Source organism: Balaenoptera physalus (assembly GCF_965194825.1).
Source record: "Balaenoptera physalus genome assembly, chromosome: 2".
NCBI lineage: Eukaryota > Metazoa > Chordata > Mammalia > Artiodactyla > Balaenopteridae > Balaenoptera > Balaenoptera physalus.
Genome location: NC_138883.1, coordinates 172,104,753 through 172,127,089, shown reverse-complemented (window position 1 = coordinate 172,127,089; position 22,337 = coordinate 172,104,753). Strand labels below are relative to the sequence as shown.

The 22,337-nt window shown below is 41.5% G+C and overlaps 1 protein-coding gene across 1 annotated transcript in view; it reads left to right on the top strand.

The window, feature by feature from the left end:
• The window catches only part of FRMD4A (FERM domain containing 4A), a 466,908-nt gene that overhangs the window by 108,016 nt on the left and 336,555 nt on the right, over positions 1–22,337 (top strand). The gene's annotated exons all lie outside the window — the stretch shown is intronic.

Here is a 22,337-nt window from a genome sequence, read left to right as displayed (position 1 = left end):
CATCCCAATATCTGGGCCAGTTGCTAAGTAAACATTTGTCAAAAGGATGTGTGAATGAATGAACAAATGAATGTTCAGATTTTATATAAGCATCAATAAAGTGTCTCCATAGTTACCAAAAATGTTTATCAATTAGAATATATTTACTAAAAAAAACTTCTGCGTTCAATCTGCCCAAGCCATCCTTTACCGTATGCTCATATATTGATAAGCACTGATGCCAGCGAGCTTGCCTTATCATGATGCATCTTCAGCAATTTCCCTGCCTTAGGACTAGTGTGGTCCTGCTGCCTCCAGGGTACCCAACTTCCTCCCCATGGTTCATATCACCCACTAACACCGGAACTCATACCAAATGCCTCTTGTGGGTGACATCCACAATCCACTACCTATTTCCTCATTTTCTCTTCATACTAACTCTCTTCTGGTCTGTGTTTCCCCTTTGGAAACTGTTAAGGTGACTTTGTTTCTAAAAAGTAGGATGTTCTTGATACATCCTCCTTAGAGCTCTAGCTCAAGAATATTAACTCCTCACGCTGCCCAAATTATTCAGTCTCTTGTCCTGAACTTTGCTGTTTATATTCTAAGAGAAGCCATGCCTTGGACTGACTATAAAACCATGTAAAGTCATTGCTGGGACTGGGAGACTGGTTGCCTTAAATGAAAAATATTAACTGTTCTGCATTGGCTGATCCATCCCAGGAAAAGGATTAATGAAATACACCAGTATATCTTCTTTGAAATTCTAGATTTTTGAAATACTATGTCCAAAATGAACTCTTAAGGCAAGGGGCTCAAGAAAACCTGATTTTGAAAGCTCTCCTGAGATTCTCAGGAGACCAGAACAGTATTGCATCTGTGTATACATCTCTCCTCTCCAGCAGTCTCCTGGTTATGGCCGATTGTTTATCCATCGCTCTCTTACCTGGTAAGAGAAGGTACCTGGCGTTCTGAGTTCCTTCAGGGCAGCTATAGTTTTAACAAAAGACGGCAACTACATGGCAAGATGTCAGCTAGTGCTGAGTCTTGGCGGCCGACATCGTTTGCTCTGGTCCTCGCCTCCACTGCAGACACGGGAAACACATTAGCTAATAGGGAGGTCTGTGAATATGAGTTTGCCCATCAGGGAAATATATTTTCTGTACACTCTTGGCTATAGGAGCCATTCATCACCACAGTGCCCCCCCCCCGGTGCCTCCGCCTAACAAGAGATGCTTGTCATGAAACCCACTCTAATTCCCCTATTAGAGGCTCGAAAATGGAATCGAAGCCATAATTCAAGGAACATTTATGTACAATTTATGACCGACTTGTCTACTCTGAGAGACTCCAAATCTGCTTTATAAATAATATGATGCTTCGTATCGGTTTTTTTCTTGGTCCTTTATTTTATGCTTGCTTTGTTTAAATGTTATATGCTGAGTGAAGTGGGTCTGCATCTCCTTTGGGAAAATGAAAATTCATGGAAAGGTACTAAATTGGAGAGTTTCAGCTGTTCCCACTTTAAAGAGCTCTGACAAAAAGGGTTGGGGGGAGTTTTATTATAGTCCAGAGGGTTTCATATTTTTGTTTCCTTCTCCGTACCATGTGGGCCACCTTCTTCTTTGGCATAAGTATTGACTGTTAAGTGGTCATAGCCTGTTTGGAGTCAGAGGCTAGAATTTGCATGGATTATTCAGTTCAGCAATTATTTAGGGAACAGGACAGAACTCACTTAGTAGACCAAGACTGTTTCTGTTAGAACACTCACAGGAAGGATGGCCACTGTAGGCTTGACAACCAAGTGTTCCTGAGAGATTTACTCAGGCCTGAAAACTTGTCCAAAGTAGTGGTCTTTCTTAAGATGTAAGATTTCAGCCTTAAAAGGGAAAGATGTTCTGACAAAGGCTGCAGCCTAGATGGACCTTGAAAACATGATGCTAAGTGAAAGAAGCCAGACACAAAAGGACAAATATCGCATGATTCCACTTATATGAGGTATCGAGAATTGTCAAACCTAGAGAGACAGAAAGTAGCATGGTGGTTGCCAGGGGCTGGGGTGAGGGGGGTGGGGAGTTGTTTAATGGGTGTAGAGATGGAGTTCTACAAGATGAAGAGAGTTCTGGAGGTTGGTTACACAACAACGTGAATGTACTTAACACTTCCAAACCACACACTTCAACACAGTGAAGATGGTCAGTTTCAGGCTATGTGTATTTTACCACAATGAAAATCTTTTAAGTTAAAAAAAGAAGAAGAAGAAGAAGACGCTGCAGCAAACTTCAGAAGCAGAAAAGGAGAAATGGCCTTTGCAAGATTGGATTGTCTTTCACTGGCAGAAGCTTGAGGAGTTGACACAAGAGATTCAATTTTTTTCCTTGATGTTTATCTACTCTTGAAGAGGAGGGGGTGGGGAGGACGCAGGACGGGGGAGAGTCTAAGGATCTAATAATATTCTGAGGAGAAATTTCGTTTCCTTGTTTTTCACAAGACTATGTGCTTTTCTGTCATCGTGTACAGAACAAGGTCTGATGGGTGTTTCACAAAGAACCATTGATGGCGTGTCTGTGTGAATTGCCCTAGCATTGGTCACAGCCAACTTCTGTAGGACCCACTGCCCCCATTCTACAATACGCTCCAGTGTGTTTGGCCGTTTATGAAAGGTCACAAACGAACTGAGAAATGGGCTGGAGTCAAAAACATGTGGCCCTATAAATATCAGAGTCAGACGGTTTATTCCATTTTTTCCCACTCTCCCTACTCACCCCATCTTGCTTTCTCTCTCTCTTTCACCCACTGCCAGGGTTTCCCTGTGTTTCCTACCGCACCTCGGACTGTGAAGTTATCAAGAGCCAGGCAGTAGCTGGATTCTTCACCTGGTGACATCACTTTGTGCCCAGTCTGGTCCCACAGCATCCTTAATACAGCTTTTTTTTTTTTTTTTTTTTTTTCAATCCTTTAAGATTTCTGGCTACGAAGCTCCAGCCAGACAGTCTGCAATGCTCTGTTCTCTTTTGAGGGTTTCCGCCTCCCATTAGCAGCGATTCTGCCTTGTGACTAAATTTGTCTCCGCGTGTTCTGAGCGGAAGAGTTTGCAAGTTTGGGTCGTCAGTGGGGCCTGATCACCCATCGGATCATTCGTTATGACTTTAGCTGCCAAACTGGAGGACTTTGAGGTGACGCTGGAACACCTGCTCATGGATGTGTTTGTAAGTAAAGGCAGACCCTCTTCTGCCACCCCCAGAGTCTCCCTGTCCCCATCACTGAGTCTGATTCTCTTCCACAATCATCCAATCCTCACCGTGCTGTTAATTTCTTCCTCGTGGGCCTCTGGGGGGAGAAAACCGTAAAGTCACTAAGTGCCTGAGCTGTGCGGATTGGTCTATACAGATTACATAGCAGGGAAGCAGCTTTTTAAACCAAGTAACATGCAGAAGTCGAATGAATGGGGTGAAGAAATAGAAAACATTTGCCAGAAGAGACCAAAGCAGTTTCAGAAGGCATTGCCTAGGAGAATCAGATTCATTTGTAAAGTGAAGTCATTGCTCCTGAAAAAAGGGAGAGGGTATACTGAAAAGTCTGTGCTCTTCCAATGGAGAAGGCGGAAGACAGGGTAGAGTGAGAACTCCCCTCTCCAGGGCCTGGATCCCTGCCTCCTTCGTAGGTGTTAGGTTACCAAGACTTCCTCAGGAGTTGATTTTATGGGGTGAGGCTTTTCGAGTGACTCTCTTTTAAAGAAAAAGCAGCTGACAAGGACACTTCTGTGCCTGTGATGAGCTCAGAAACACAATCTTTGAAAACCCCCGGCGTTCATAGCAACCTAAACAGCATTGCTACCTCCACGCCGACCACAATCTTTCTCAGTCTTTTCTGGAGGTTTTCTGTCCGTGATAGGTCTGTCTGTTTTGTGTTCTTGGCGGGGGCTTAGGGAACTCCAGACTGTGTGAAACATGCAGGTGGTAACCCAGCTGGGAGGTGTTCTCCTTCCAAGAACAACACCGGCTCTGCCCTGGGAAAGGCAGCTGGGGTAACATTTCGAGGACAGGCCAGTCTGCCTCTTGAATCTGGAAGAGGCTTTTAGAGGGTTGGCTCTTTCTATATTGTGCATCACTGAGGCCCTTTCAGGAACCTTTCAGGGAATGGTGTGTTTTGGCAGACGTGAAAGTCTGGGGTTTTTTTCCTTTATTAATCTCTAATTTGTCTTCAAATTGAGGCAACATGATGCTGGCAGGATTCCCAGAGGGAATCAGCCTTTCCAGGGCTGGGTACCAGGATCTCAGTGACTCGCGGTCGTTCTGACTGTAGGGTCGGGAGGTTATGCCTTAAGAAAGAAAGCTGTCAAGAATGGAGAGGGTCCTTCTGGGTTTCCAGTGATGGGAGATCCACGGCCGGCATCCTTACTTTATCTGAAGTATAAATAGAGACTGAACAGCAGAGACAGAACAGCAGGGAGTTTCTTTGATAGCTGAGAGCCTCAGCCTGCCGTGGTAGGGGCTGGTGGTGGGTGGCAGTGGCTCTGGGGTCTCGCGGCGGGGGGGTGTCTGTGGCATACCAGAGGTTCGGGGTGAGTTTGGTTTGGGGGGAGAGGAATTAATCCAGAAGCTGTTTTATTTAAATACCACAAAGTCATTAATGCGTCGCCCTTCTCTCCTTGACTGCCCCCATCCCTGTGTTCTTTCCCCAGTACTTCCACCTCCATAATCTTGTTTGGAAGCTGCTGGAAGGGACTGCAGTCATACACTCCATCCTCCTCGGTAAACATAACCCATAATTTCATGGCACCGGTTTAGGTCCTTACTGCCTCTCACTTGGACTAACCATCTAATTATTCCCCTGCGTCCAGCGTTTCTCCTCCATTTCATCCTAACATTATCATCTCTAGATCAACCTCCCCACACTATTTTTTTAATTTATAAAAAATACTTTTAGACTAGTCTTTAGATTCATAGCAAAATGGAGCAGAAAGTACAAAGATTTCCCATATCCCCCCATCCCCACACACTCACTGTGGATATCCCCTACAAGAGTGGTACATTTGTTACAACTGATGGACCTACATTGACACATCATTATCACAAAAAGTCAGTATTTTACATTAGGGTTCATTCTTGGTGTTGTTTGGACAAATGTATAATTACATGTATCCACCACCGCTGTGTCACACAAGATAGTTTCACGGCCCTAAAAATCCTCTGTGCTCCATCTCTTCATCCATCACTCTCCCCTAATGCCTGGCAACCACTAATCTTTTTACTGACTCCATAGTTTTGCCTTTTCCAGAATGTCATATAGTTGGAATCATACAGTATGTATCCTTTTCAGATTGGCATCTTTCACTTAGCAATATGATTTTTAAGTTTCCTCCATTTCTTTTCACAGCTTGATAGCTCATTTCTTTTCAGTGCTGAATAATATTCCATTGTATGGATGTACCACTGTTTATTTATTCATTCACCTACTGAAAAACAACTTGTTTGTTTCCAAGTTTTGGCATGTATGAATAAACTTCTGTAAAAATCCATGTGCAGGTTTTTGTGTGGACATAAGTTTCAATACATTTGAGGAAATACCAAGGAGCTTGACTGCTGGATTGTATGGTAAGAGTATATTTAGTTTTGCAAGAAACGGCCAAATTACCTTCCAAAATGGTTGTGCCATTTTGCATTCCCACTGAATGAGAGCTCCTGTTACTTCACATCCTCAACAACATTTGGTGTTATCAATGTTTTGGATTTTGGCCATTCTAATAGGTATGTAGTGGTATCTCATCGTTGTCTTAATTTGCATTTCTTTAATGATATATGATTTTGAACATCATGTGCTCACTTGCCATCTGTATATCTTCTTTTTTTTTTTAACATCTTTATTGGAGTATAATTGCTTTACAATGTTGTGTTAGTTTCTGCTGTATAACAAAGTGAATCAGCTATATGTATACATCTATCCCCATATCCCCTCCCTCTTCCGTCTCTCTCCAACCCTCCCTATCCCACCCCTCTAGGTGGTCACAAATCACTTAGCTGATCTCCCTGTGCTATGCAGCTGCTTCCCACTAGCTATCTATTTTACATTTGGTAGTGTATATACGTCAGTGCTACTCTCTCACTTTGTCCCAGCTTACCCTTCCCTGCCCCCTGGGTCCTCAAGTCCATTCTCTATGTCTGCATCTTTATTCTGTCCTGCCCATAGGTTCATCAGAACAATTTTTTTTTTTTAGATTCCATATATATGTGATAGCATACGTTATTTGTTTTTCTCTTTCTGACTTACTTCACTCTGTATGACAGACTCTAGGTCCATCCACCTCACTACAAATAACTCAATTTCATTTCATTTTATGGCCGAGTAATATTCCATTGTATATATGTGCCACATCTTCTTTATCCATTCATCTGTCGATGGACACTTAGGTTGCTTCCATGTCCTGGCTATTGTAAATAGTGCTGCAGTGAACATTGTGGTATATGACTCTTTTTGAATTATGGTTTTCTCAGGGTATATGCCCAGTAGTGGGATTGCTGGGTCATATGGTAGTTCCATTTTTAGTTTTTTAAGGAACCTCCATACTGTTCTCGATAGTGGCTGTATCAATTTACATTCTCACCAACAGTGCAAGAGGGTTCCCTTTTCTCCACACCTTCTCCAGCATTGTTTGTAGATGTTTTTGATGATGGCCATTCTGACTGGTGTGAGGTGATACCTCATTGTAGTTTTGATTTGCATTTCTCTAATGATAAGTGATGTTGAGCATCCTTTCATGGGTTTGTTGGCAATCTATATATCTTCTTTAGAGAAATGTCTATTTAGGTCTTCTGCCCATTTTTGGATTGGGTTGTTTGTTTTTTTGATATTGAGCTGCATGAGCTGCTTGTATAATTTGGAGATTAATCCTTTGTCAGTTGCTTCATTCGCAAATATTTTCTCCCATTCTGAGGGTTGTCTTTTCGTCTTGTTTATGGTTTCCTTTGCTGTGCAAAAGCTTTTAAGTTTCATTAGGTCCCATTTGTTTATTTTTGTTTTTATTTCCATTTCTCTAGGAGGTGGGTCAAAAAGGATCTTGCTCTGATTTATGTCATAGAGTGTTCTGCCTATGTTTTCCCCTAAGGGTTTTATAGTGTCTGGCCTTACATATAGGTCTTTAATCTATTTTCAGTTTATTTTTGTGTATGGTGTTAGGAAGTATTCTAATTTCATTCTTTTACATGTAGCTGTCCAGTTTTCCCATCACCACTTATTGAAGAGGCTGTCTTTTCTCCATTGTATATTTTTGCCTCCTTTATCAAAGATAAGGTGACCATATGTGCATGGGTTTATCTCTGGGCTTTCTATCCTGTTCCATTGATCTATATTTCTGGTTTTGTGCCAGTACCGTACTGTCTTGGTTACTGTAGCTTTGTAGTATAGTCTGAAGTCAGGGAGCCTGATTCCTCCAGCTCTGTTTTTCTTCCTCAAGATTGCTTTGGCTACTCGGGGTCTTTTGTGTTTCCATACAAATTGTGAAATTTTTTGTTCTAGTTCTGTGAAAAATACCATTGGTAGTTTGATAAGTATTGCATTGAATCTGTACATTGCTTTGGGTAGTATAGTCACTTTCACAGTGTTGATTCTTCCAATCCAAGAACATGGTATATCTCTCCATCTGTTCGTATTGTCTTTAATTTCTTTCATCAGTGTCTTCTAGTTTTCTGCATACAAGACTTTTGTCTCCTTAGGTAGGTTTATTCCTAGGTATTTTATTCTTTTTGTTGCAGTGGTAAATGGGAGTGTTTCCTTAATTTCTCTTTCAGATTTTTCGTCGTTAGTGTATGGGAATGCAAGAGATTTCTGTGCATTAATTTTGTATCCTGCTACTTTACCAAATTCATTGATTAGCTCTAGTAGTTTTCTGGTGGCATCTTTAGGATTCTCTATGTATACTATCATGTCATCTGCAAACAGTGACAGTTTTATTTCTTCTTTTCCAAATTGGATTCCTTTTATTTCTTTTTCTTCTCTGATTGGCATGGCTAAAACTTCCAAAACTATGTTGAATAATAGTGGTGAGAGTGGGCAACCTTATCTTGTTCCTGATCTTAGAGAAAATGGTTTCAGTTTTTCACCATTGAGAACGATGTTGGCTGTGGGTTTGTCATATATGGCCTTTATTATGTTGAGGTAGGTTCCCTCTATGCCTAGTTTCTGGAGAGTTTTTATCATAAATGGGTGCTAAAGTTTGTCAGAAGCTTTTTCTGCATCTGTTGAGATTGTCATATGGTTTTTCGCCTTCAGTTTGTTAATATGGTGTATCACATTGATTGATTTGCATATGTTGAAGAACCCTTGCATTCCTGGGATAAATCCCACTTGATCATGGTGTATGATCCTTTTAATGTGCTGTTGGATTCTGTTTGCTAGCACTTTGTTGAGGATTTTTGTATCTATGTTCATCAGTGATATTGGCCTGTAGGTTTCTTTTTTTGTGACATCTTTGTCTGGTTTTGGTATCAGGGTGATGGAGGCCTCATAGAATGTGTTTGGGAGTGTTCCTCCCTCTGCTATATTTTGGAAGAGTTTGAGAAGGATAGGTGTTAGCTCTTCTCTAAATGTTTGATAGAATTTGCCTGTGAATCCATCTGGTCCTGGGCTTTTGTTTGTTGGAAGATTTTTAATCACAGTTTCAATTTCAGTGCTTGTGATTGGTCTGTTTATATTTTCTATTTCTTCCTGGTTCAGTCTTGGAAGGTTATAGCTTTCTAAGAATTTGTCCATTTCTTCCAGGTTGTCCATTTTATTTGCATATAGTAATCTCTTGTAGTAATCTCTCATGATCCTTTGTATTTCTGCAGTGCCAGTTGTTACTTCTCCTTTTTCATTTCTAATTCTGTGGATTTGAGTCTTCTCCCTTTTTTTCTTGATGAGTCTGACTAATGGTTTATCAATTTTGTTTATCTTCTCAAAGAACCAGCTTTTAGTTTTATTGATCTTTGCTATTGTTTCCTTCATTTCTTTTTCATTTATTTCTGATCTGATCTTTATGACTTCTTTCCTTCTGCTAACTTAGGGGTTTTTTTGTTCTTCTTTCTCTAATTGTTTTAGGTGTAAGGTTAGGTTGTTTATTTGAGGTTTTTCTTATTTCTTGAGGTAGGATTGTATTGCTATAAACTTCCCTCTTAAAACTGCTTTTGCTGCATCCCATAGGTTTTGGGTTGTCGTGTTTTCATTGTTATTTGTTTCTAGGTATTTTTAAATTTCCTCTTTGATTTCTTCAGTGATCTCTTGGTTATTTAGTAACGTATTATTTAGCCTCCATGTGTTTGTATTTTTTACAGTTTTTTTCCTGTAATTGATATCTAGTCTGATAGTGTTGTGGTTGGAAAAAATACTTGATATGATTTCACTTTTCTTAAATTTAACAGGGCTTGATTAGTGACCTAAGATATGATCTATCCTGGAGAATGTTCCATGAGCACTTGAGAAGAAAGTCTATTCTGTTGTTTTTGGATAGAATGTCCTATAAATATCAATTAAGTCCATCTTGTTTAATGTATCATTTAAAGGTTGTGTTTCCTTACTTATTTTCATTTTGGATGATCTGTCCTTTGGTGACATTGGGATGTTAAAGTCCCCCACTATTATTTTGTTACTGTCGATTTCCCCTTTTATGGCTGTTAGTGCCTTATGTATTGAGGTGCTCCTATGTTGGGTGCATAAATATTTACAATTGTTATATCTTCTTCTTGGATTGATCCCTTGATCATTATGTAGTGTCCTTCTTTGTCTCTTATAATAGTCTTTATTTTAGACTCCATTTTGCACAGGGAGATCAGCTCGGGGCTTTGTGACCAGCTAGAAGGGTGGGATAGGGAGGGTGGGAGGGAGGGAGATGGAAGAGGGAAGAGATATGGGGATATATGTATATGTATAACTGATTTACTTTGTTATAAAGCAGAAACTAATACACCATTGTAAAGCAATTATACTCCAATAAAAATGTTAAAAAAAAACTATTTTATCTGATATGAGTATTGCTACTCCAGCTTTCTTTTGATTTCCATTTACATGGAATATCTTTTTCCATCCCCTCACTTTCAGTCTGTATGTGTCCCTAGGTCTGAAGTGGGTCTCTTGTAGACAGCATATATACAGGTCTTGTTTTTGTATCCATTCTTTCAGTCTTTGTCTTTTGGTTGGAGCATTTACTCTATTTACATTTAAAGTAATTATCGATATGTATGTTCCTGTGACCATTTTCTTAATTGTTTTGGGTTTGTTTTTGTAGGTCTTTTCCTTCTCTTGTGTTTCCTGCCTAGAGAAGTTCCTTTAGCATTTGTTGTAGAGCTGGTTTGGTGGTGCTGAATTCTCTTAACTTTTGCTTGTCTGTAAAGGTTTTAGTTTCTCCATCGAATCTGAATCAGATCCTTACTTGGTAATCTTGGTTGTAGGTTTTTCCCTTTCATCACTTTAAATATGTCCTGCCACTCCATTCTGGCTTGCAGAGTTTCTGCTGAAAGATCAGCTGTTAGCCTTATGGGGATTCCCTTGTGTGTTATTTGTTGTTTTTCCCTTGCTGCTTTTAATATTTTTCCTTTGTATTTAATTTTTGATTGTTTGATTAATATGTGTCTTGGCATGTTTCTCCTTGGATTTATCCTGTATTGGACTCTCTGCGCTTCCTGGACTTGATTATTTCCTTTCCCATATTAGGAAAGTTTTCAACTATAATCTCTTCAAATATTTTCTCAGACCCTTTCTTTTTCTCTTCTTCTTCTGGGACCCCTGTAATTCGAATGTTGGTGCATTTAATGTCCCCGAGGTCTCTGAGACTGTCCTCAATTCTTTTCCTTCTTTTTTCTTTATTCTGCTCTGCGGTAGTTATTTCCACTCATTTATCCGTTCTTCTGCCTCAGTTATTCTGCTATTGATTCCTTCTAGAGAATTGTTAATTTCATCTATTGTGTTGTTCATCATTGTTTGTTTGCTCTTTAGTTCTTCTAGGTCCTTGTTAATCGTGTCTTGTATTTTCTCCATTCTGTTTCCAAGATTTTGGATCATCTTTACACTCATTACTCTGAATTCTTTTTCAGGTAGACTGCCTATTTCCTTTTCATTTGTTTGGTCTGGGGGGTTTTTACCTTGCTCATTCATCTGCTATGTGTTTCTCTGTCTTCTAATTTTGCTTAACTTACCGCGTTTGGGGTCTCCTTTTCACAGGTTGCATGTTCGTAATTCCCATTGTTTTTGGTGTCTGCCCCCAGTGGGTAAGGTTGGTTCAGTGGGTTATGTAGGCTTCCTGGTGGAAGGGACTGGTGTCTGTGTTCTGGTGGATGAGGCTGGATCTTGTCTTTCTGGTGGGCAGGGCCGCATCTGGTGGTGTGTTTTGGGGTGTCTGTGACTTTATTATGACTTTAGGCAGCCTCTCTGCTAGTGGGTGGGTTGTGTTTCTGTCTTGCTAGTTGATTGGCATGGGGCATCCACCACTGGAGCTTGCTGGCCGTTGGGTGGAGCTGGGTCTCAGCATCGAGATGGAGATCTCTGGGAGTGCTCTCGCCGATTGATATTATGTGCGGTCAGGAGGTCTGTGGTAGTCCAATGTCCTGAACTCAGCTCTCCCACCTCAGAGTCTCAGGCCTGACACCAGGCCGGAGCAGCAAGCCCCTGTCAGCCACACAGCCAGGTACGTGGGGATTTTCTTGCCTTTTGGGAAGTCTGAGGTCTTCTGCCAGCATTCAGTAGGTGTTCTGTAGGAGTAGTTCTACATGTAGATATACTTTTGATGTATTTGTGGGAGGAAGGTGATCTCCACGTCTTACTCCTCCACCATCTTGAAGGTCCCCCTGCAATAGGAGACTCCACTGAAGACACCACCCTCCCTCTGCAAGAGCTAGAGATGCAGAGGCATTTTTTTTCAGAGGGTTTGCAGCTTGCTTTTTTTTTTTCTCTCTTCCTTTGTGCTTTGTCTAGTTTCACTTGTTCACAGGGTGCTTCATGCTGAGGCCTCACACCTGGCACTTCAGATCAGAGTGCCTAGTGAGAAATGGCTGCGCTGACACCTCTGTATATCTTCTTTGGTGCGGTGTCTGCTCAGGTCCTTTGTCCATCTTTTTTTTTTTTTATAAATTTATTTATTCATGTATTTATTTTTGGCTGTGTTGGGTCTTCGTTGCTGCCCACGGGCTTTCTCTAGTTGTGGTGAGCAGGGTCTGCTCTTTGTTGCATTGCAAGGGCTTCTCATTGCAGTGGCTTCTCTTGTTGCAGAGCATGGGCTCTAGGTGCACAGGCTTGAGTAGTTGTGGCACGTGGGCTCAGTAGTTGTGGCTCACAGACTCTAGAGCACAGACTCAGTAGTTGTGGTGCATGGGCTTAGCTGCTTCAAGACATGTTGGATCCTCTCGGACCAGGGCTCTAACCCATGCTCCCTGCACTGGCAGACGGGTTCTTAACCACTGTGCCACCAGGGAAGTGCCTCTTGTCCATCTTAAACCTGGCTGTTTGCTTTCTTATTGTTGAGTTTTAAGAGTTCTTTGTATATTTCGTTACCAGTCATTTGTCAGATATGTCTTTTACAAATATTTTTTCCCAGTCTGTGAAGTTTCTTCTCATTCTCTTAATATTATGTTTTGCAAAGCAGAAGTTTTTCACTTTAATGAAGTCCAACTTATCAACTATTTCTTTCATGGATCTTACCTTGGTGTTATATCTAAAAAGGTATTACCATATCCAAGGTCATCTAGGTTTTCTCCTATATTATCTTCTTGGAGTTTTATAGTTTCATGTTTTACATCTAAGTCCGTAATCCATTTTGAGTTAATTTTTGTGAAGAGTATAAGATCTGTGCCTAGATTCATTTTCTTGCATGTGGATGTCCAGTTGTTCCAACGCCACTTGTTGGAAAGATTGCCTTTGCTCCATTCTACTACCTTTGCTCCTTTGCCAAAGAACAGTTGGCTTTATTTATGTAAGTCTGTTTCTGGGCTGTCTATTCTGTTACATTATTCTGTTTATCTATTCTTGTACCAATGCCATACTGTCCTAATTAGTGTAATTTTCTAGTAAGTCTTGAAGTTAGGTAGTGTCAGCTCTCTGACTCTGTTTTTTTCCACCAACTAATCTGGGTCTTTTGCCTCTCCATATAAATTTCACAATCAGTTTGTTGATATCCATAAAATAACTTGCTGGGATTTTGATTGAAATTATATTAAACATATAGATCAAGTTGGGAAGAACTGACATTTTGACAATATTGAGCCTTCCTATCCATGAACATGGAATATTTCTCCATTTATTTATTTCTTCTTTGCTATCTCTCATGAGAGTTTTCTCATTTCACTCATATAGATCTTGTACATATTTTGTTAGAATTATACCTAAATTTTTCATCTTGGCATGTGCTAATATAAATGGTAATATATTTTTAATTTTAAATTCCACTTTTCCATTGCTGGTATATAGGAAAGCAATTGACTTTTGTATATTAACTTTGTATCTTGTAACCTTCCTATAATCACTTATTAGTTCCAGGAGTATTTTTGTCAATTCTTTCAGATGTTCTACGTGGACAATCATGTCATTTGTGAACAAAGATAGATTTATTTCTTCTCAAATCTGTATAACTTTTATTTCTTTTTCTTGTCTTACTGTATTAGCCAGGACTTTGTTCAGTAAGATGTTGAAAGGAATGATGAGAAGGACAACCTTGGCTTGTTCCTGGTCTTAGTGGGAAAACTTCAAGTTTCTTACCACTAAGTATGATGTTAGTTGTAGGTTTTTGAGGGTATTCTTTATTAAGTTAAGGAAGTTTACCTCTAGTCCTACTTTACTGAGACTTTTTATCATGAATGGGTGTTGGATTTTGTCAAAATCCTTCTCTGCATATACTGATATGATCATGTGATTTTTCTTCTCTAGCTTTTTGATATGATGAAATACATTAGTTAATTTTTGAATGTTGAAACAGCCTTGTATACCTGGGATAAATGCCACTTGGGTATGGTATATAATTCTTTTTATACCTGTTGTATTCAATTTGCTAATACCTTGTTGAGTATTTTTGCATTTATGTTCATGAGAGATATCAGTCTGTAGTTTTCTCTTCTAGTAATATCTTTGTCTGATTTTGCTATTAGAGCAATGCTGGTTTCATAGAATGATTTAGGAAGTCTTCTCTCTGCTTCCATCTTCTGGAAAAGATTGTAGAGAATTGGTGTACTTTCTTCCATAAATGTTTGGTAGAATTCACCAGTGAATCCATCTACCCTCTGGCTTCTCTCAAGTTTTTTTCTTTATCATATATGCACCTCTATGTTCATACCAGCACTATTTACAATAGCCAAGACATGGAAGCAACCTAAATGTCCATTTACAGATGAATGGATAAAGAAGATGTGGTACATATATACAGTGGAATACTACTCAGCCATAAAAAAGAATGAAATAATGCCATTTGTAGCAACATGGATGGACCTAGAGATTATCATAAGTGAAGTAAACCAGAAAGAGAAAAACAAATATCATATTCTATCACTTATATGTGGAACCTAAAATATGATACAAATGAACTTATCTATGAAACAGAAACAGACTCAGGAGACATAGAGAACAGATTTGTGGTTGCCAAGGGGGAGGGAGGGTGGGAGAGGGAAGGACTGGGAATTTGGGATTATCAGATGCAAACTATTATATATAGGACGGATAAACAACAAGGTCCTACTGTAGAGCACAGGGAACTATATTCAATATCCTGTAATAAACCATAATGGAAAAGAATATGAAAAAGAATTTTTTTTAAAAAAAAGATATTTTTCTTTATCTTTGATCTTCTGAAGTTTGACTATGATATGCCAAGGTGTAGTTTGGTTTCTTGTTGGGTGGGGGATTGTGTGTGTGGTTTTGTGGTGTGGGGTTGGTTTGGGGGTTTTTTAGGTCGGGGAGGGGGATTTATCTGGTTTGGTATTCTCTGAGCTTTCTAGATCTGTGGTTTTGTGCCTGACACTGAATTTGGGGAAATTCTCAGTCATTATTTCCTCACACATTGCTTCTGGTTTTTTTCCTCTCTTTCTTCTCCTATTTCCATTATGCATATGTTACACATTTTGTAGTTGTCCCACAGTTGTTGGGTATTCTATTCTGTTTTGGGTTTTTTTTTCCAGTCTTTTTTCTCTTTGTTTTTCAGTTTTAGGAGTTTCTGTTGTCATTTCCTCAAGCTCAGAGATTCTTTCCTCAGCAGTGTCCAGTCTACTGATGAAACCATCAAAGGCAATTCTTCATTGCTGTCACAGTGTTTTTGATCCCTAGAATTTCTTTTTGATTCTTTCTTAGAATTTCCATCTGTTTTTGTTATCTGTCTGTTCCTTCATATAGTCAACTTTTTCCATTAAGGCCCTTAGGATAAAAATCACTGTTTTTGTTGTGGTTGTTATTGTTTGTCTGTTTGTTAGTTCCTGGTCTGATTTAATTCCAACATTCCTGCCCTAGCTGACTCTGGCTCTGATGCTTGTTCAGTCTCTTCAAACTGTTTCTCGCCTCTGAGGATGCCTTGTAACTTCATGGTGGACATGATGTACTGTGTAAAGAGACCTGTGGAGAACAGGCTTTTAGTAATGTGGTGGTGAGGCCAGCGATGGGGCATTCTACACTCCTACGTGAGGTCTCAGTCTTTTAGGAGCCTGTGCCCTTGGACTGTGGACTTCACAGTACTTCTCAGGGATTTTCCCTCCTTTAGGTGGCACAGGATGGGAGGAGGAGGAAGCTGGAGTTGGCATTTCCCTTCCCCCAAGTAGGTTATACTCTGATACAACCTCAACTGTTTAGGCTCTGGTGAAATAGTTTCTTCTTGTTAAGAACAGAATGCTCTGATGTATCTCCACATACACATCCCTAAAGAATACTGAGAATGAGTTTCAACATCACACGGACTTGGGGTCTCAACCCCAGGTTGGCAAGTGTTTAATCTTTCTGAGCTCTGATTTCCTTGTCAATAAAGTGTAGGTAATACTACCCAGGTTACAGGATCACAGTGAAGGTTTAAAGAGGTCATTTAGAGCAAGTGCCCAGGGCCATGCCTGATGCAGAGGAGGCACTGGGCAAGTTAGTCTTCTTCTTCCCTTTGCCTTCCCCTGGAAAAGGCATTGGTTTTAAGTCCCTAACCATAAAAAGTAATTTCCCATTTCTTCGCCCTTAAAGCTCTCTCCCACTCTCACCACCTAACCTTCCCCTTTGAATGATCAGGGATTTGGGTTCTGTCGAGGCACAGCACTGGCTCCCTGCCTCAACCAGATCTGCCTCTGGCCGTTTCTCCTGCCTGCTTCCGAAATGGCAGGAGGTACCCGGTCCTGAACTCGTGCAGCAGCCGGCAGCGGGGTAGAGCACCAGGCACGGGCTGTGCTTGGCTTCTGCTCTCCAGCTGGGCTCCCCTGGTGGGGCCATTTAGCAAGGGGACCTGGGTCTCCACCTCCCAGAAGAGAGCCAGGGAGTGTTCAACATCCCACAGGGCTTAGGAGGATAAAAACCTATGTAAGAATGAGGGGACGTGACATCTACAGCCCAGTGTCCCCCCCACTCCGCCTTCCTAGGGACTACAGGCATTCTCACTTGCGTCTAATTGTCTAGAAAGAATATTTGCTTTCGAGTGCCATTAGCCTTGGGTTTCCTCCATAGCTCATTAGACTGTCGTCTCACTATCTCAAGAACAGCTGTTTCCATATTGACACTTCCTTTCCAGGATTATGAAGGGCCACTGGGGGTTTCGTGGGAATGCAAGGCTTCTGCAAGATGAGATAAAAGGAACACATCAGGCCTGGTGTTTTGTAATTAGTCGTCACCAGTCTGGGGCCCTTGTAGCTGCGATGCTGCCGGGTTCACAAGAGAAAATAACACACACGTGTGTGTACATGAGTGTGCACACACACACACACAACACCACACCGAAGTAAAGAGCTCAAAAGGTGACATCAGGACTTCCCTGGCGGTCCAGTGGTTAAGGCTCAGCGCTTCCACTGCAGGGGGCACCGTTTTGATCCCTGATCGGGGAACTAAGATTCCACATGCCACGTGGCATAGACAAAAAAAAAAGGTGTGATGAGTCAAAAGCATGAATGACCCTTCAGGACTGGTTCCAGAATTGATGGCAGTGCCCTTGCTGATGTATGTGCCTTTCTCCTTTTTGTCTGTCTATCCTCATCTTGTTTCAGAGGATTTAAGGTGCTCCTTTCCGAGGTATAGTTTAAAGGCTAGGCGTTCAACAGCTATTTCAGTAGCAGATCTGTGGACGGAGAGCCCTGTAACATACACTGAAGGGAAAGAAACCAGACGAAATGAAGCAGGTCTCCTGAAACATTTACTTGTTGGATTAAGTAACCCAGTATCTGGACTCAGATCTGTCCATTCAGAAAGAGGCCAGGCGGCCCAGGTCTCCTTCCACAGCCCGGCGTCTGCTATCTGCGTTCCATGCACACATTCTCAAGGCCATGGGTGCCCTTCTAATTACCACCCACTGCTCCCAGGCCCCCTCTGGCTCAAACCGCCTTGAACATTGTTCCTTCTCTTTACAGTTTCTCGTTTTTATCAAAATCATACGTGTATGTGGCAATTTTCATAACATGTTAAAGTTGAAGAGTACTAGAAAACTTATAAAGAAAAACACCAGGCTCCATTTCCCTTCTTTCCATCTCTGAGTCCCTCCCCAGGGGCACTCATGGACTTTCAACTGTTGCTTCAGATTTCTCAGTCATCTGTTTATACTGTGGTTTCTTTTTTTTTTTTTTTTTTTTTATTTATTTATTTATTTCTGGCTGCATTGGGTCTTCGTTTCTGCGCACAGGCTTCTCATTGTGGTGGCTTCTCTTGTTGCGGAGCGCGGGCTCTAGGCGCACGGGCTTCAGTAGTTGTGGCACGTGGGCTCAGTAGTTGTGGTGCACGGACTCTAGAGTGCAGGCTCAGTACTTGTGGTGCACGGGCTTAGTTGTTCCGAGGCATGTGGGATCTCCCCAAACCAGGGCTCAAACCCGTGTCCCCTGCATTGGCAGGCGGATTCTTAACCACCGCACCGCCAGGGAAGTCCCTATACTGTGATTTCTTAATTACTCAATTTTTGGTATTTTATGCTGCCACCCTGAAAGATGAGGCTTAAAATTTACTTCCATTGTACTCCACATCCCTACCGGCACACACATATCTCTTCTCTACTATCTTTTCAATATATCTGTATCACAGTTTAAGTCAAAATTCAGTTTTATTGTGACTACCAAGATATTGTTCACAGCTGAGGACAGTTGTATAGTATCATTGTATATCCTGGATTTTCCAACTTTATGTTTTTCCAGGAATTAACAGTTGCCTTGTTTCATTGTTCACTTACTTAATATTCTATTGTACCCATCATGCATTTTTCTCTACAGTCTTCAGTAGAGCTGTGTCTCTCCTCTCAATTTGGAAAACTCATTAGACCCTCAACCTATTCCTTTTTTCTTTCTTTTTTTGAGGCATCCTTCCTGGATCCCTCCATCCTTCTGCACCAATTGGACTAGCTCTGTAAGTCTCTTGTACCACTGTCTTCTTGAGGCTCCTTTTTTCCAGTACTCTGGGAACTCCCTTTGCACCAGTCCTGTGATCTGTTCTCCTTTTCTTGGAACTCATGTTCCCCTCTTTGTAGGTTTAGCTTTCTTTTGCTGGAGATTGTCTTCCAGTAAGCTCCTAAGAAAAGGTGCCTGAGAAGTAAATTTTTGTGTTCTTGAATGTCTGCCCTCACACTTGACTAGTAACTTGTCTAGTGGTTATTTGTCTGCTCTTGAAATCCAGACCTACATGTCCAGGCTTGACTCCCCTCTTCAGTACCAGGTCAAAATGTTCAGGCACCAGAAATTCTGTCCATCCAGAGCTACACATTATCATCTCTCCAAACCTCCCCCTTCTCCTGTGTACTTATCTTAACTAAATAGGACCATCCTTCCTTTAATCCCTCAGTAAAGAGGAACACTGTTCTTCCTTCCAGCATTTATAACTCGCCAACATCTTGTATTCAACCTCTCACCACCATCCTAGTTCTGGACTTAATCATCACTCGTTTGGACAATTTCAGTGACATTGTAACTGCTCTTCTTGTCTCTATACATCTTGGCTCTCCATTCTACACTTCATCCTTTATCACTCAAGTTCAAAATATTCAGGAAGATAGTATCACTTCCTTTCAAAAAGTAACTTTTAATGATTCCCTCTTGCAAATAGAATAAGATCTAAAATATATTCTTCTATAGTATGAAAGTCAGAATCTGGTCTCATTGTCATTTCTGACCATCCTCGTTGTTACACATGTGATTCCACTGTCTCATTCAAGTTTCACAATAGTCTTATTATCTGTATCCATGCTACCGAGGTTTAAAGTTCAAATAGAATGGAGTACCCCAAGCAAACAGTAACAGAATCCCTCACCCATCCTCATTTACATCTAGGGATTTGCCCATTGAAGGTCATTTTGCCCCTTTCGGCCATGATCTGATATTGGGAAACCCTTTGGCATTTTGACTTATGGGACCCCTCTAGGGCACACTTAAGGTAAGGCATATTCCTACAATATGAGACTTCTGGACACCCATCTTCCTAGCAGATTCAAATTCTTTCTTTCCTCTCCTTGGGAAAATACAGGCCATGTCGCTCATTCCAGAGACCCCTGGGCAAATGGGCAGTTACCCTTGTAAATGACATGTTCCTGGGCACAGGAAAGAAAGCAATCTGCTGGCCAAAATGGAAACCACCCTTTTTTGCAGCATCAGAGGGATCAGTTAAACCAAGATGAACCATTCTCCTATTGAAGAAAATTACATGTTAAATTTCTCCTCCCGGAAAAAGGAAGCATGGAAATTAGAAGCAGATTTAAGAGTTGGTCATTTACCACCCAATGCTTAACTGAAATTTGAGAGCTTAAAAAAAAAAAAAATCAAAAGTCAACATCCATTGACTGTTTGGAAGTATGCTACATATATATATTAAGCTAATCCTGGGTAGTCAATACCACAGATAAGGACATTATTTACTTGTCCATTCTAGGTGCAATTACACAGTTTAACCAGTGCAAACAGCACTTCATAAATATAGCAAATCAATGCTAGTTATCAAAATCCATCCACAACTGATAGCACATGAAAAAGGGCTTTGCAAATGGCCTCGAAAGCCAGTCTACACTGCCAGCCCCACACGGGTCAGGCTATTTACTGCTTAATCACACAGGCATCCCAGCAATCTTATTGATTCCTCAGGACCTGGCCACGACATCACTCCTAATAGCACGTGCAATAAGCCATTACCACCATGCAGAAGAGCCATCATCCCAGGCTGCAGCCATTGATTGCTTGACTTAGCCTCATGCTGGGAAGGGCAAGTGAAGCTCTGATGGGGGCAAATCATACCCGGGTCGCATGTGAAGAAACTTCCTAAGGAAGAATAAGATCCATCAGCTGCTTGCCATCAGGAGCTCTGCCTGCTCCCTCTTTCCATGGGTGGATCGTTGAATGATGCTGCCACCATGCTGATGGACCTGTTACTGGATGTCCACGGAGCACGAGTTGCCAGGACAGAATGTGGACGGATCTTCCTCACAGGCCATTAATACTTTCCACTTGACATTCTCTTTGGCTTGATCATTGCCATAAAGATTGAAGGAGATTCTTGGATGCCTGGTTAGTACACAAGGTTTCCATCAGCACAGGCTACATCTTCTTCCCTATCCTGGAAGAGGGTGAGATCTGGTTTCCTTTGTGATGGGATGTGTGTTTTTGAGTTGATGGGGATAGAGGGTCGTATTCTGGGCCAAATTCTCTGCTCAAATGAAACATCCTCAAGAGGGAGTTTTCAAAGGTCCGAGAAGAAGCCTCTTTACCCCTCCCCCCCAAAAAAAAGGGGCTTAACTGCATGACCTTTAGGGAATTCAGACGGATGAAACATGGCCATCATAGCAGGCTATGTATGAAGAGGGGGAGAGGTAGATGGTGAGGTCCAGGAGGGCTGTTGTGGTGACAGAGTTAACAGGAAAACTGTGTGTGTGTGTGTGTGTGTGTGTGTGTGTGTGTGTGTGTGTGTGTGATTTACAAAGAACTTTCACAAACATGATTTCATTTCCTCCTGTGGGGTAGGTAGGTGTGCAGTAACCTTCCAGGTGCCAACTCAGGTATAAGGCCGGTGTCCTTTCACTTCCCCATCACAGAGGGGAGCTGAGTTTCAGGAACAAAAAAGTCTTCCAGTAAGCAAAAGTTCTCTTGTGTCCTCAATTCTTGGCCCAGCACCTGATACACAGTAGCCATCTAGGCGAGTGTAACAGTTCATGTACTGTGAGGCTGCTTACAGGGGAACTCGGACAGGTGACCTCAAGGCTCCCTGCCTCGGTTTCTTCATCCAGGGAGAACAAGATTATCTATTTGATAAGGTATTGTGAGAATTAAACGAGTGACTGTACTTCTAAAAACCTTCAGAAGAGTGCCTGTAATAGAATGTGCTGGGTAAGGGGGTTGCCATTATGTTATTAGACATTCAGTCAAATAGTTGTTGAATGAAGGATGTGCAGCCCAAGCAATGAAAAGAAATGACAACATTGGTTTAGACAAGGGCAAGGCCAGTGTGGAGCTTGGTATGGAATACAAGAAGACCACAGGCAGTGTCAACTCAGAAGCGAATAGTAAACTCATCCTCATCCACCAAACCTTTTCCCAGCAAGGATAATTGGGAGTCAAACTGAAGGATTCAGATGAAGCTTCATTTATTTTCTTTGCCAGGCTGGTCATGGAGGGGAACTGTTCAGTGAAGCCCAGGACAGAGCCCAACTAGGCAAAGGGAGCTTGAGACAGAAAGAGAGAGAGAAATAGGGAAGGAAAAATTCATCTGCCTACCCAAGCTCCCTACAGTTCTACCCACTGTTTCTTCCAAATGCCGTAGCAGGAGGGAAAGTCTGTCCAAAGATGGGTAATGCCAACCATGCATAGCATCAGTGCAAACCTTAGCTCCAACCAAGAGAAACCTACACTGTCCCGCACGGGGATGCGTCAGTAATCCCGCAGGCCCTGGGCACGTGAGGTCTGGTGACACCAGAGTTGCCCCACGTTCTCTTCTTAGGGATATTGGGTTTCGTGTTTGGCCTGAATTCCAGCCATTTTCAAACAGAAAATTATGGCTGTCAGCAGTATTTCTGTTTGCATAGTCTCAGTCACAGCTTACTCTAATAAGACGTGACATGAATCACGCAGGTTAGCCGAGTTAGGAGCTAATGGAAATGGTGCTGGAATGTTGAAGAAAGACAGAGCTTCCCTCCCTCCTGCTGGAGGAATTTTCCAAATTGGTTAGGAATGTGTTGTCTTCACGTGTGTGTTTGGGTCAATCTCTGCCTATTTACTCTCTCATCC